The sequence below is a fragment of the Schistocerca cancellata genome, chromosome 1, assembly GCF_023864275.1.
Source record: "Schistocerca cancellata isolate TAMUIC-IGC-003103 chromosome 1, iqSchCanc2.1, whole genome shotgun sequence".
NCBI lineage: Eukaryota > Metazoa > Arthropoda > Insecta > Orthoptera > Acrididae > Schistocerca > Schistocerca cancellata.
Genome location: NC_064626.1, coordinates 80164244 through 80181500, shown reverse-complemented (window position 1 = coordinate 80181500; position 17257 = coordinate 80164244).

The window sequence follows — 17257 nt, the reverse complement described above, 5'->3', positions numbered from 1 at the left end:
TGGGGACAGACGGGACGAGGTTGACATCCCCGTGATACCCAAGTCCGGCTCCCCACAGTGGTGCCCATTGGCAACAGCCTCAAGCTGCGCGACCGAAGTCAGCGCCGCTTGCAGCTGTGAGCGAAGGGATGCCAACTCAGCCCTCATCCGAACACAGCAATCACAGTCCCTGTCCATTCTAATCGATGTTGAACAACAGTTACTGAAACATGAGTCCGTGCCTAGATAACGCAAGGGAAACACGCAAAGAATGTATTAACTAACCTGTATACATGCCTAACGACTGCGCTACAATCTGCCTGAATTTACGATTACAGTAACTAAATCTCGAAATTGCACCTCCTATACGAAACTCACACGCAATTTAAGTAAGAATCTATTAGTAAACACTAAAGCACGATGCTACAACTCTCAAATACTATAATACGCCCGAAATTTATGAATTAAACAATGCAAGCACCCAAAAACACGCAAAGAAATTAAGAATTAAACTATGTAACAAATAAGTAAGCTAGGGGGTATACGACTTGCTGCTGCAGCTGCTTATCCAACGGCGACAGGGAGCACAACAGAATATTACACCAACGCCGTTACTACACACTTGAAAGAACATTTTCCCCAGAAATGTATTGGTCGTGGTGCTACACGTCTGTGGCCACCCAGATCGCCCGTTTTAATACCAATGGATTTTTGTGTATAGGGATGGATGAAAGACATACTTTATGAGGACAAAGTCAATACACGTGGGCATTACTTGCTCGCATTATGATTGCAATAGAGGAAATTAAGAACAACCCTATGAAACTGAAACGAGCAACAAAATCTGTTCGTACACGTGCAGCTAAATAATAAAAGCAGATTATCTGACACATTCATACAGTTTTAGTTAATTACCATCTTTTTACAAAATTGAATTCTCTACAACTTCTGTTGAAAACTTGAGCAGTTGTCTGCAATTAAAACAAATTGGGCCAAGTAGTTAATAAAGTAAAAATTTTACGAAATTACTTCTTTGCTTCTCTGGATATTCTGGAAAGCTACTGCAGATACACGTCTGGGACATGTTTTGTTAGATTCACCAGACCAATAACAACAAAATAAATGGGAATCGTGCTTTACTTTAATCTCTTACAGTTTTGCAATGGCTTCATATTAGCGAAGTTGCTAGATTTCAAGCTAAGTTTTTTTTTAGCCGTAACTCCGCAACTAAACATTTGCGGACCTATGTTTATATGAACTTTTTTCTTTATTTTAACTTGTACAATAATATATTAAAATATTTGCATATCTTCGTGAATCACTCTGTGTATACACATTATCATTATTGTTATGGGCATTGATTACAATCTCACTTTAGCCCTTCAAATAGGAACAACTTGGTATGAACTTACAATCCCCGGAATTTCATAGCTGTGCAGCCCTGTCTAGGTTACAGGCGCGGAAAACCGGGTGTGAAAACTCCGTCCGGAGTCTTCAAGTTGTTCCTATTTGAAACATTCTCCGGAACTTTGTATCTACTCATTTGTGAGTCAAAGTGGATGTCTTTTGATAAAGATGGTTTTACAAGTAACAGATTTCTCAGAAAATAGTTGAAGATATTTGACTACTGCATCAAAACATTAAATATTGACGGGTCTTGCATATTATTTGTGTTTCTGTTTGTTTAAACCAAATCGTTTAACTTTCATGCCTCTGAGCCATTAGCTCATTTCAGAATACGTTTTACAGACATTTATAATCGTAACGCATATTTACAAAATTTGTACAATTTTTGTTTTGTAGTCGAGTTGACTTCTCCGATGTAAGATGTTGCCAATGAAATGGGACGATGAAAGAAAATACGCCCTTCGCATGCGAGGTCGTTGACTGACGATCGGGCGGGCTGTGTTGTGGCCTGGCGAAGGCTCCTCCCCAGGCGTCGACCAGCTTGTCGGTCGCGTCGTCGCTCGCCGCCGTGTGTCCGTGTCCAGTGCGTGTACATGTAACAACATTCCACCGAGCATCACTTTTCAGCCAATGACAGAAGTTAATAACTCGCTGTAAAGAGGTTGTCATTAGCGATCATTCACACTTCAGTACCACGTGTAATATTGTCACTTTTTCTGTGTGTGTAGTTCTGAACGTCGTTAGTCGAGTACTTAAACACGTTAGAATAGTAGGTTCCTTGCTGTAAGTACAGTTTTCACCGAAATACTACCGTACACTGCTTTTATGCAATAGTTTCCACTAATACACACTGTATAGCCACTGTGGTGAGCGTTAAATACAGACGTGCAGGAACTTAGTAACTTCGTCTTTCGTGGTTGGCACACCTGTCGTAGTAACGTTCAGATGTCCTGATTCGGCTGTTGCTTTTCTGCAGTAGCTGAAGCACACTGCTTTAATACTCACAATGTACAACCGATGCAGTACATCTTACAATGTTCTCGCAACGGTCATAGGCCATGTAACTAAATTCGCTGTTGATAACAGTCTTTATAACATTGCACTTACGTGAAGCGTCCGTAACAAAAAATTTTCTCTTAGAACACCTTTAATGCACTTTCAGTCACTTTCTTCGTACATTGTACAGAAAGAAAGTCCGCTTCAGGGATAGTTCTTATCTCACTTGCATTATACTGTACGCACTGTTCATATTTCTCTTATAGCATTTTGTACAGCTCTGAGTTACTTAAGCAGTTAGTTTCTCCCTCGCGTTGCAATGTCTGACCATTAAATCATCTGGACTACTGAGTTCAGGTGATTTTCACTTTTGCGCATAATATTTGACATTCATTCATTCAGTTTTTTGCTATTTCATGGGATATCCGTGTTAGGGTACTGTTTATTTCTTGTCTCTTTTCAACATTGAAACGCGGTCTCTACATATTCAGTAAGTATTGACAAATCTGTCATGGTTTCTGACAACAAGGTTTACTGACCTAATTATACTTAATGAAAAAACCCGTAAATGAGCACAGGTAACTGTGAACCATGCATTCTGCTTATTTTTGCAGTACAATAACAAATTTTGCGTGTTGTTACACGTTATTTATACAGCTATCCTGTGCCATAGTGAATCCATATGTAGATTGATTCTTCGTTTCCACAGCCATACGTAAATTATACAACATTACAAACATACTTTATACTACACATGACATTAATATCGCACGCGTCTAGCACAAGGCGCATGCTTCCGTCGGCCTTCGCTACGGCCAGCAGCGGATTACTATAGGGTGACAGTGAAGTTTCTATAATCTGCCAGCTGAGTATTTTCTTGTATTTCCTTTGATACGATTTCCTTCTTTGACCAAGGAACAGAGTACGTGGCACGGCAAAACGTTTGGTTCAAATGATTCAGATGGATCTGAGCACTATGGGACTTAACATCTGAGGTCATCAGTCCCCTAGAACTTAGAACTACTTAAACCTAACTAAACTAAGGACATCACACACATCCATGCCCGAGGCAGGATTCGAACCTGCGATCGTAGCGTTCACGCGGCTCCAGACTGAAACGCCTAGAACCGCACGGCCACACCGGCCGGCAAAACGTTTGGTGTTCTTTGACTTGCATGTCATATACGTAACCTTTAATGAATTATCACAGGCTTTTCTGTGCACACAGTAACATATTTGTTTAGAAGATGAGTTAGCTGATGCTGCTGGATTTGCTCGAGGTAACTCGATTCAGTTACCTTTACAGTATTTCTTGTTGTATTGCTATTCTTCCTGCTTCACGTTTCTGTACCGAACTCGGATAACCCTACATAGAGTAATTATCTCTAAAGTGTTGAATCTTGGGTCTTACAAAAGCTACCCGAATCTGTCTACAGTAACTACTATGTGTCTTAATCAATGCCCGTTCAGTGCTTCCTACCCTTATTTAACAATGTGCATACCATACGAGAAATATCAATTCTTGCTTTCCTCTCTCGCAGTAAATCAAGACCAAGAATGCACGGAACCGCTAAATTCTTGAACACTTGGAATGAGCATTCCAGTGCTTCGTTTACTAGGTCTAATAAGGCCAGCGTCTGGTTTGTGATTATTTACATGCGACCACGTATGGAACCTAGTACTCTACAATTCTAAACTGGCAGTGATGGTAGCCTTTTCACCTGATTCACACATTTATAGAACTCTTTGACCGAGGTACTTGCACCCGTGTCAATCAGTAAATTCGCTGGTACTCCGTTCATCTTTGCTTGTATCGCAGCTTACACCAACTCAACATCTTGGTGGCTACACTTTCTAGGCTCAGCAATTAGTTTCTGTCTTAAACCACTAACTTCATTATACCTTAACATCTGTATAGGCACATCTTGTGTGCCCCCCCCCCCACCCTCTCCACCCCCCTCTGTGTACCCGGCCAAATGCGTAAAGCTTACATCGGCCGGTTTGTGTTTGACACGTTCGTATGATTGGGTTGTATCTCATCCGCAACGTCTACAATTCTCACCGTCTCCTGCTGTTGCGGTGAGTACTGTTGTACTTGTTGAGGCGGCGGTACCAAGTGCGGTGTCACATTAGGCGATGGCATAGGAAATGCGTTTATATTGTTTACAGGTACATTCCTAGTGGAGTTCCCTTGTTGCGCTTGCAAATTCGCAGGACCAGAATTTTGCCACAACTCATTGACCGTCCTCAAACTTTTGTTAGCAAAGGATGGTTTATAGTTTCTTTCACTGCGTCATTTTCGGTTGAAGCTGTTGTTGTTACTATTTTTTCGGGGTGATCTGTTCGCGTTGTTGTAACCACTTTGGTTACCCTGGGTGTTTTGTCTGCCAGAACTATTGTCTGTCTGGTAACCACTTTCTCGGGCATATCCGTTCTTCCTTGGACTGCCCCTCAATTGTTTCGGTTTTTGTTATTGTTATTATTGTGGCTTCCGTTATCGAACTCACACTGCCTTGGGTCTTCCTGAGTCGATCGCTGCCATAAAAAGATTGAGGTCTGTGTTCGGCACGTGCACAAGCTTTTCACGGATAGGATGCGTAGCACATTTCGTGCCGGCATCGGCTCATCTTAATATCTCGTCTTGTTGAGATACCTGTCAAAATATTTTCTCAAATTCCCCTGACATGCCTGGCACCGCTCGGGACTGTACACCAGCTTACGGAACCTTTCTTCAATACTGGCTGACCAAAACCATGACAAAAACATTTTTTCCATAGTCCGGATATGATTCACAAGTATCCGAAACTTCTATGGCCAAGAGAGCAGCATCTCCGGTTGTAAACTACGAACTGTATTCCTTGCTTCTCTGTCCAAGATACCGGTAACACGTTTTTGGAACCCTTCATAAAAATCAGAGGATGGACAGATTTCGTCTCCTCTGTGAATGTACTTACCGGTGTTTAATTAGAGACTCCTCGTGCCTAACTTGCCCAACAGTTGGCATTACGCCTACCTCGGCTGCACAAACAATACCTGTGTAAGCGCGAGGCAAAGACATTGTAAAAAATAACTAGACTCACTGATGGCGCTGCAGTCGCGGGATAATTTGAACCTTCGGCTGGACGCCATTATAGTGGTTGTAATCTGATGTGTTGTGTAGTACTGTGGTTTATGAAGACCCTGATTCAACGTTGTATATTTGTTGGGGCATACATACAGTATTTGTTACTCGTAATTCTACTGTCTGTACGTTCCAATCAAAAGAAGTACAGTGGTGAAGAGTTGTGCAGCGATTAATTGTACAAATAAATTCGAGAAAGGAGCGAATATTACACTTCACAGGTATGTGGATATTTTAAGTTGTTTTGTATGTCAGTGCACTTGCTTAGTAAATGTTTTTGTAACACGGTATTAGCATAATGTCTGTGCATATATTTGCAGGTTTCCTTTCTCAAAACCACAGCTGTTACAAAAATGGTTACACGCTGTCAGGAGGCAAGATTTCCGACCGACAGAATACCATTTTATATGTTCCGATCATTTTGAAGAAAGTTGTTTCCTTGAAAATTACGTAAATCGCAGAAAGCTGAAAGATGATGCTATTCCATCCATCTTTCGTTTTCCAGACCATATACAGTAGAACATAAATTTTTCTTTGTGAACCACATTTTATTTTAACTATAAAAGTTGAGCTGCAAGCAACACGAAATTTGAGTTAGCAGGCTTTTTATCGTTATAAAATGCAACTGAATGTGTGTAATTGTAATCTGATTTCACAACTTCTCTCGATGGAACAGTTGTTGAGTTTTATTTATTATATGAAAAAACCACACATATAAACTGAAGTGTTCATCTTCGAAAGTAAATATTGTGACTAATGCGACACTGGATGCCTGCCTGAAGTCTTGTTTGTTGTAGCTGGCTGATCGGTAGTGTTTTCATGGTCTAGGTTAGGTTGAAACTTGATAATTTGGTCGTGAGTTGCCAAAGCACTACGCCATATATAACGCACTTTTCGTCATAAAATCTAAAGCAAGGTAGAGTCAGAAAATATCTATTAACATAGTGGGCAAATCTTCGAGTATTTTGATGCATTTTGCTTACATCTGTCGTAAATGAACTACGAAAAATGCTAGGGGTCCAGTGCATATCTTTTAGCTACGGCAGATTCCATGTACTACGTAACATAAATTCATAAACAGTGACTAGTTGCCGTTTGTTCATAAATTAAAAACTATATTGTAGTAACGTATTTAAATGAGGCATTATGTTTGTGACCTAACTCTAGGGAAGGCATTTTATAACCAAAAGCGATGTATAAACATTCGAAATCCGCGCGTCAGTTTACCACTCTAATGGCCGCCGGCCAGCTACTCAATTTGTCCGCTCTTCACAGTCGACCACTCGTGCGGTTGTGGGGGCCTGGCGCGAGGACTGACGGTATCCACACTGTCGCGGTACAACGGTTTATTCCGCCTAACATCTACGCAGGGGCGGTGGCAAGGGGAGGGGGGCTATGAGGGCTATAACCCCCTCCCCCATGGAGTATCATATTACAATGGATAAAATGACTTCAAAAGTCAGCGAATATATTACTTTAACAGATTCAATCTTTTTTATATAATTATGTAGCAATATAGGTTGCAATGTATTTCAAACATATTTCAACAAAAGAGCGGCAAATAGTTTACTATTTAAACCATGACGAGGAGATTAGTGTTTGGTGTGCCATCTTGGCCACACGCTTTATGAGGCCCATATTCTTCGAAACGACAGTGAGCAGTACCTTGTATTTGGGAAACCTGGAGGAGACTTGACAGAAGAGGAGCGTCAGTTATGTTACTGTCAGCAGGACGGTGCAATATGCCGCACATCAGCTGCGTCATTGTCCCGTATGCATGAGATGTTTATACCAGAGAGGACAATCATCAAAGGCTTGTGACCTCTTCGGTCACCAGACTTGTCCACTTGCGACTTTTACTTGTGAAGACTGATAATCGGAAAAGGAAGAGTATACGAAACAAACCGACACACAATTGAAGCACTCAAAGCCAGGATCCAGGATGTCATCAATACCATCACAACACGAGAACTGACAAAGTTGTAGATGAATCTCCTCAAGCGTGCTCACACATATGTGCTGAAGTGGGCGGAGAACACTTTCAGCACTTACTGTAAACGAGAATAATCATATTCAATACATTACATTTTATGTTCATGTGTTGACTTTACCGGCCAGTTTTTCGTGCCGCATCATGTATTTGTCTTTGTTTTTCATCAGCAATACGCCGGACTTAAATTTTTGTGTATCCCTTCTGCGCTTTGTGTGTAGCGCTCTTAGAGCGTAGAACATAGATTTCGGAACTTTTAATTTACTCCTACATTTTCAGGCTTTCAACCTTCAGGTATAATTATTGCTCATCCAGTATTCAAAAAGTGACTTGTTTGCAATTATTGTACCCCAACCATCGGAGAACTTTGTTTATGTGTTTAACAATAAAATTCATATTCATTTTGTACTTGGATATTTTTCCGGCGCTACATTCAGCGGACTCATCATTCAGTTTTCTGCTTCTACATCTATATCAGTAATCCGCAACTTCTGAGATCAGTGTGGGTTGTCTCAGCCAAGTATCCCATGGAATTTGCAGTTAATGGGTTCGGCAATGTGTTATTCACATTGATCTGATAATTATTATAAACAATAAGCATGCGCAACTCTGAGAAGCGTTCTATTACTCTGAGCAGCTGCTTTTAACCCTGTTACTATACAGCTTGACTAATAAGGATAGTAGTTTTAAAATGTTCCAAGCTAAAATGTGTGATTGTTTACGATCAGTACGAAAAATGTCCCGAGGAACAAATCGCGGTGACCGCTTGCAAGGAGTCCGTACAAGCTTCCCCTCACCGTTTTGATTCGTAATGACAGGGTATCTAGGGCAGTACTAGGACTTCAGCATGTGTATACAGAAAGACGCAAGTCTCAACAGTTTCCGAGAAAAAAGCGTTTGAAAATTTTAGGCGTGGTTCTGTACACTGAAGAACCAAAGAAACTGGTACACCTGCATGGTATATTGTATGGTCCCGCGGGCACGCGGAATTGCCGGAACACGGCGTGTTATGGAATCGACTAATGTCTGAAGCAGTGCTGGAGGGAACTGACAGCATGAATCCTGCAGGGCTGTCCATGAATCCGTAAGAGTACGAAGGGATGGAGATCTCTTGTAAACATCTCGTTGCAAGGCATCGCAGATATTCTCAGTAATGTTCATGTCTGGGGAGTTTGGTGGCCAGCGGAAGTGTCAGTCTGTAGCAATTCTGAACGGGTGAGGCGTCGCATTGTCCTGCTGGAATTGCCCAAGTCCGTCGGAATGCACAACGGACGTGAATGGATTCAGGTGATCAGACAGGATGCTTACGTTCGTATCACCTATCAGAATTGTATACAGACGCATCAGCGATCCCATAACACCCCAACTGCAAACGCCACACAGCGTTAAAAGCCTCCCCCAGCTTGCACAGTCCCGTGCTGACATTAAGGGTCCAATGATTCATGAGGTTGTCTCCATACTCGTACAAGTCTATCTGCTGCATTCAAATTGAGACGAGACTCGCCCGACCAGACAACATGTTTCCAGTCATGAACAGTCCAATGTCGTGTTGACGTGCCCAGGCGAGGCTGATAGCTTTGTGTCAAGCAGTCATTGAGGATACATGAGTGGGCCTTCGGCTCCGAAAGCCAATATCGATGATGAAACTTCCTGGCAGATTAAAACTGTGTGCCCGACCGAGACTCGAACTCGGGACCTTTGCCTTTCGCGGGCAAGTGCTCTACCAACTGAGAGTACCGGGCGTGAGTCGTGCTTCGGTAGCTCAGTTGGTAGAGCACTTGCCCGCGAAAGGCAAAGGTCCCGAGTTCGAGTCTCGGTCGGGCACACAGTTTTAATCTGCCAGGAAGTTTCATATCAGCGCACGCTCCGCTGCAGAGTGAAAATCTCATTCTGGAAACATCCCCCAGGCTGTGGCTAAGCCATGTCTCCGCAATATCCTTTCTTTCAGGAGTGCTAGTTCTGCAAGGTTCGCAGGAGAGCTTCTGTAAAGTTTGGAAGGTAGGAGACGAGATACTGGCAGAAGTAAAGCTGTGAGTACCGGGCGTGAGTCGTGCTTCGGTAGCTCAGTTGGTAGAGCACTTGCCCGCGAAAGGCAAAGGTCCCGAGTTCGAGTCTCGGTCGGGCACACAGTTTTAATCTGCCAGGAAGTTTCATATCAGCGCACGCTCCGCTGCAGAGTGAAAATCTCATTCTGGAAACATCCCCCAGGCTGTGGCTAAGCCATGTCTCCGCAATATCCTTTCTTTCAGGAGTGCTAGTTCTGCAAGGTTCGCAGGAGAGCTTCTGTAAAGTTTGGAAGGTAGGAGACGAGATACTGGCAGAAGTAAAGCTGTGAGTACCGGGCGTGAGTCGTGCTTCGGTAGCTCAGTTGGTAGAGCACTTGCCCGCGAAAGGCAAAGGTCCCGAGTTCGAGTCTCGGTCGGGCACACAGTTTTAATCTGCCAGGAAGTTTCATATCAGCGCACGCTCCGCTGCAGAGTGAAAATCTCATTCCGGAAATATCGATGATGTTTCCTTGAATGGTTCGCATGCTGACACTTATTGATGACCCAGCACTGAAATCTGCAGCAATTTGTGGAAGGATTGCACTTCTATCACGTTGAACGATTGTCTTGATTCGTCGTTGGTCCTGTTCTTGCAGGATCTTTCTGCGGTCGCAGCGATGTCGGAGATTTGATGTTTTGCCGGATTCTTGATATTCACGGTACACTCGTGAAATAGTCGAACGGGAAAATCTCCACTTCATCGCTAGCTCAGAGATGCTTTGTCCCATCACTCGTGCACCGACTACAACACCATGTTCAAACTCACTTACCCAGAAGAATTTTAATCACTATCACTTAAGTCTTGATAACCTGCCATTGCAGCAGCAGTAACCGATCCACCAACTGCGCCAGACACTTGTCTTCTATAAGCGTCGCCGACGGCAGCGCCGTATTCTGCTGTTTACATATCTCTGTATTTGAATACGCATAGCTATACCAGTTTCTTTGGCGCTTCAGTGTACTATGAATCGTCGCTTGTATTCAATGAGTCCACAGCCGTGGGAGTAAGCGCTTCGTTTCGTAAGCGCGACGTTTCTGGATGGAATGTCGTTGTCGGTTCTTTTCTTCATTCCCATATAATTCTAAAAACAAATACGAATGTGCTGTCAGCCCACCCCCTTCGGGGGGGAATCGAAATACAATAAAGGAAAAAAAAAATATGAATGTGCAGACTATCAATGTCTAACGAGTAATTTATTATAAGGACTGGCCAAACTCCATCTTGAATGCTCTATCGCTAGACCATATCTAGTAGAAAATAACCGCTGCCCGTTTTTGCCTGGTTCTCTTCTGGTTCAGAATCGTCTGTCAGAGGTCAAGTAACTTCTTCGTTTTCTTCAAACATACCTCCTTCGGCGATTTCTTGTCTTGAGCGTCATTAGTTCGTTTTGTCAAAAATGGTTCAAATGGCTCCGAGCACTATGGGACTTAACATCTATGGTCATCAGTCCCCTAGAACTTAGAACTACTTAAACCTAACTAACCTAAGGACAGCACACAACACCCAGCCATCACGAGGCAGAGAAAATCCCTGACCCCGCCGGGAATCGAAGCCGGGAACCCGGGCGTGGGAAGCGAGAACGCTACCGCACGACCACGAGATGCGGGCAGTTCGTTTTGTCCAACAAGTTATTTGTCCGCTAGTATTTCAGTAACGCTGCAAAATATTTCTCCTTCAATTTCCACGTTTTCCTGTGGTCTTTTTTTCTGCAAAAGGACTTAAAGCGATGAGATTGTTTTGGAGAAGGAGCTGTTCATTATGCACGAGTGCCGTTTTCAACCACACTTTTGAAACACTATGTAAAGCAATTCGACTCCATGAATAGATTCGTTTTCTGTTGCTAACGAAGTACCAGTACCGAGAGAATGTGTTCATTTGGTGAGTAGTGCCGTACCTGGGCGTGTACCAGGAAACACGGCTGATGATGGCTCGAAGCGTACCTGCACGGACACCGGGAAAACGTGGATTGGAACGTATCTGCAAGAATACAGTTATGATGGGAACTACTCCCAAAATATTAGAGAAAAATCGGATTTTTCAGGGTTACCATTATGAAAATAATAAAGGACTCATTGATAATTTGCACAGTCATAACAAATATGTCGTTAGAATTGCATTTATAAAAGTAAGTGCTTGCTCGCTCGGCTGTGGACTGATTAAATACCTGTACCCATACAAAGTAAATATGAACGCCTAAAATTTCCAAACTCGCTTTCCTCCAAAAGGACTGAGAGTTACGCCTTCCCGTTTACGTATGTTGAAGTCCTACACGCTCTGTGGATATGATTCAGATCGGTTAGGGAAAAGTTCGTACGGTTCCCTTGTTAGTACGACGGAAAACTGAAGTCCGCGGCACTGCTTTCGTCCTGGTGACGTCAGCTGGCCAACGGCAGATTATCAGCCGGCAGCGGCCTACCCGCTAAATTTCTATCTACACTCCTGGAAATTGAAATAAGAACACCGTGAATTCATTGTCCCAGGAAGGGGAAACTTTATTGACACATTCCTGGGGTCAGATACATCACATGATCACACTGACAGAACCACAGGCACATAGACACAGGCAACAGAGCATGCACAATGTCGGCACTAGTACAGTGTATATCCACCTTTCGCAGCAATGCAGGCTGCTATTCTCCCATGGAGACGATCGTAGACATGCTGGATGTAGTCCTGTGGAACGGCTTGCCATGCCATTTCCACCTGGCGCCTCAGTTGGACCAGCGTTCGTGCTGGACGTGCAGACCGCGTGAGACGACGCTTCATCCAGTCCCAAACATGCTCAATGGGGGACAGATCCGGAGATCTTGCTGGCCAGGGTAGTTGACTTACACCTTCTAGAGCACGTTGGGTGGCACGGGATACATGCGGACGTGCATTGTCCTGTTGGAACAGCAAGTTCCCTTGCCGGTCTAGGAATGGTAGAACGATGGGTTCGATGACGGTTTGGATGTACCGTGCACTATTCAGTGTCCCCTCGACGATCACCAGTGGTGTACGGCCAGTGTAGGAGATCGCTCCCCACACCATGATGCCGGGTGTTGGCCCTGTGTGCCTCGGTCGTATGCAGTCCGGATTGTGGCGCTCACCTGCACGGCGCCAAACACGCATACGACCATCATTGGCACCAAGGCAGAAGCGACTCTCATCGCTGAAGACGACACGTCTCCATTCGTCCCTCCATTCACGCCTGTCGCGACACCACTGGAGGCGGGCTGCACGATGTTGGGGCGTGAGCGGAAGACGGCCTAACGGTGTGCGGGACCGTAGCCCAGCTTCATGGAGACGGTTGCGAATGGTCCTCGCCGATACCCCAGGAACAACAGTGTCCCTAATTTGCTGGGAAGTGGCGGTGCAGTCCCCTACGGCACTGCGTAGGATCCTACGGTCTTGGCGTGCATCCGTGCGTCGCTGCGGTCCGGTCCCAGGTCGACGGGCACGTGCACCTTCCGCCGACCACTGGCGACAACATCGATGTACTGTGGAGACCTCACGTCCCACGTGTTGAGCAATTCGGCGGTACGTCCACCCGGCCTCCCGCATGCCCACTATACGCCCTCGCTCAAAGTCCGTCAACTGCACATACGGTTCACGTCCACGCTGTCGCGGCATGCTACCAGTGTTGAAGACTGCGATGGAGCTCCGTATGCCACGGCAAACTGGCTGACACTGACGGCGGCGGTGCACAAATGCTGCGCAGCTAGCGCCATTCGACGGCCAACACCGCGGTTCCTGGTGTGTCCGCTGTGCCGTGCGTGTGATCATTGCTTGTACAGCCCTCTCGCAGTGTCCGGAGCAAGTATGGTGGGTCTGACACACCGGTGTCAATGTGTTCTTTTTTCCATTTCCAGGAGTGTATATTAGACGGCACGGCTCATGAGCGAATTGCTATGCCCACACCAGACACGTGCTACGCTCTCTGTTCGATGGCCTGTAGTTGAGGGGATGCATCTGCATCTACATCTACATGTACTTTTATATACTCCGCAAATCATCCTACAGTGCTTGGTGGGGCGTACATCGTTCCAAAATTATCCATTTTCTTTGCTGCTCCAGTCGCATACCGAGCGAGTCAGAAATGACTCTACAGGATGTTTCCGTAAGAGCCTGCAAAAATTTAACAGGACATAGAGAATTCTCCACTGAACAATTTGATGAAGGGAACCTGGGGTCGGAGAAGCCAGCTAAAGGAGACAATACGAATAAAATTACGTTACTGTGTACTTTTTCATTTACATTAGTCACAGTTGACTGAAAATACCATCACTGACACAATGAACGTACCATTTGTACTGTATCTTACAAAATGTGCTGAAACTGATGGCCACCAACCTCAGTGTAAGCATGACATCGGCGTACGGGATTCTGACGCACCCTGACAAATATCCCTGGTGTCTTTCGAATCACATCACAGGCACCTACAATTCTGGTAACTAATTCCATCTCTGTATGCAATGGGGTCTGATGCACTAGTGACTTTAGATATCCCAATAGGAAGTAATCACGGGTATTCAGGTCAGATGACCTCGCAGGCCATGAAATAGGACATCCCTTTCCAATCCAGCGACTGATGACCAACTGATGGCCACCAACCTCAGCGTAAGCATGACATCGGCGTACGGGATTCTGACGCACCCTGACAAATATCCCTGGTGTGTTTCGAATCACATCACAGGCACCTACAATTCTGGTAACTAATTCCATCTCTGTATGCAATAGGGTCTGATGCACTAGTGACTTTAGATATCCCAATAGGAAGTAATCACGGGTATTCAAGTCAGATGACCTCGCAGGCCATGAAATAGGACATCCCTTTCCAATCCAGCGACTGATGACCAACTGATGGCCACCAACCTCAGAGTAAGCATGACATCGGCGTACGAGATTCTGACGCACCCTGACAAATATCCCTGGTGTGTTTCGAATCACATCACAGGCACCTACAATTCTGGCAACTAATTCCATCTCTGTATGCAATGGGGTCTGATGCAATAGTGACTTTAGATACCCCAATAGGAAGTAATCACGGGTATTCAGGTCAGATGACCCCGCAGGCCATGAAATAGGACATCCCTTTCCAATCCAGCGACTGATGCCCAACTTATGGTCACCAACCTCAGTGTAAGCATGGCATCGGCGTACGGGATTCTGACGCACCCTGACAAATATCCCTGGTGTGTTTCGAATCACATCACAGGCACCTACAATTCTGGTAACTAATTCCATCTCTGTATGCAATGGGTTCTGATGCACTAGTGACTTTAGATACCCCAATAGGAAGTAATCACGGGTATTCAGGTCAGATGACCCCGCAGGTCATGAAATAGGACATCCCTTTCCAATCCAGCGACTGATGACCAACTGATGGCCACCAACCTCAGTGTAAGCATGACATCGGCGTACGGGACTCTGACGCACCCTGACAAATATCCCTGGTGTGTTTCGAATCACATCACAGGCACCTACAATTCTGGTAACTAATTCCATCTCTGTATGCAATGGGGTCTGATGCACTAGTGACTTTAGATATCCCAATAGGAAGTAATCACGGGTATTCAGGTCAGATGACCTCGCAGGCCATGAAATAGGACATCCCTTTCCAATCCAGCGACTGATGACCAACTGATGGCCACCAACCTCAGTGTAAGCATGACATCAGCGTACGGGATTCTGACGCACCCTGACAAATATCCCTGGTGTGTTTCGAATCACATCACAGGCACCTATAATTCTGGTAACTAATTCCATCTCTGTATGCAATGGGGTCTGATGCACTAGTGACTTTAGATATCCCAATAGGAAATAATCACCGGTATTCAGGTCAGATGACCTCGCAGGCCATAAAATAGGACATCCCTTTCCAATCCAGCGACCAGGAAATACAGCACTGAGATGTTTGCGCACATCCAGGCTGAATTGAGGCACTGAACTGTCATGTTGCATACACATCCTCTCACGAACAGCCAAGGATCCGTTCTCCAACAACTCAGGTAGAACACTTTGTATGAAACTCAAGTACAGGAGGCCATTCATACGGCCATGTAGAAGATAGTGCCCAATCATATTGTCGCCTACAATGCCGGCACAGATATTCACAGCAAAATGTACTTGATGGTGTGTCTACTATAGCGTGAGGGTTTTCCTCATCCCACGTGTTCCTATTCCTGCTGTTCGAAATACCGTCACGATCAAAAGAGGATTTGTCAGTAAACAGCTTGATTTCGAGAAAATCAGGTCGATCAATCCATTGTTGGAGCCAACACTAACACAATGCGACCCTTGATGCAAAGTCAGTCACAAGCATTATATGTACTAGTTGTGAGTAGAGATGGGCAAACTGAAACACGTAACTGTTTCGAAACAAATGAAACGGTACAATGTAATGTTCCGATACGCTGTTTTGAAACAGTGAAACAGTTTGTGTTTTGTAATCTAATAAACCTACACATTTTATCATCTTGAATGTCTACTGTATAAGTATGTCCATATAAACACAAACGAGGTGCGAGAGCGCTAATCATGTCGCAGAAAGTATGAAACTATCACTTAGGCGTCTTGGCAGTTTCGTATTTCCTGCAGCAAATGCGCTGCTTTCGTGTCGTGTGACTTTCATACTTTTGAATTGGCTAAGGGCAGCCATAGCTGAAGACAGAAGAACCACCACGAACGGAACTGAAGGTGGGAGCAAACTGCAGAAACAACGGATATTCTACTGGGAGTCCCACATTCCGTTAGTATGGGTAATATACCCATCCTGCTAATTTCCATCTACACAAAGGGAATCATTGTGGATAATAGGCACAGTGACTATAGACTCACAAATAACGCCAAATAATTCGAATAAATAACAAAATATAACAGAAAATTTTTTTGTCTTTCAAGGTGTTTCGAACCGTTACTATAAATTCACCATGCTTTCCAGCCCTTCCCGTACACCATTACACTACCAGTGATTTGTCAAACAGATTGCTTGCAATTATACCTACATCAAATTTATGTATATGTCTAATAACTGTCACTCTACGCCTTTTTTTTTCAAAATGTTGTAGGCTTACTTGCGTTTCTTAATATGATTACTGTACATGAACAGAGAAGCGTATGTTATAAAAAAAAGTGTAATTTAACTGAATGATTTTCACATATTTATTATTTTGAATGTGAATATTATGCGTTGTTTTATTGCTTGGTTAGTGTTTATAAAGCAGATGTAACGCCATTTCGAAACAGGACAGTCAGCTAGAAACGAAGCTTTATTTTTGGATATCTTAAGCTTCATGCTATTGCTTGTCAAAAAGATTTAGACACCCTTGAAAGAGTTTCATGAAGTGGTATGTTGTGTTTCAGTACCTGTGCCGAGCCCGAATCTCGTCCGACACAGAGTGGAATGAAACATCACTATTTCGATACAATTAGTCCGTCCCAGGCACAGGTGGACTGAAACAGCCTTATTTTGAAACAACGATACAGTTTCTGTGTCTGGCTCGAGATCGAATCTGGTCCGAGACAGGGGCGGAATGAAACACCACTGTTTCGAAACAGTGAACCACAACCGTTCCGAAACACTGAAACATTTCCACGTATCGATACACTGTATCGAAACATAGAAACAGTGGCCACGTCTAGTTGTGAGTGATCTGGATGTAATTGTTGTTTGTGGAGTATTCGCCGCACACTAATACGTGCAGCGCCCATTTCACGTGCAAAGCGAGTACTTGTAG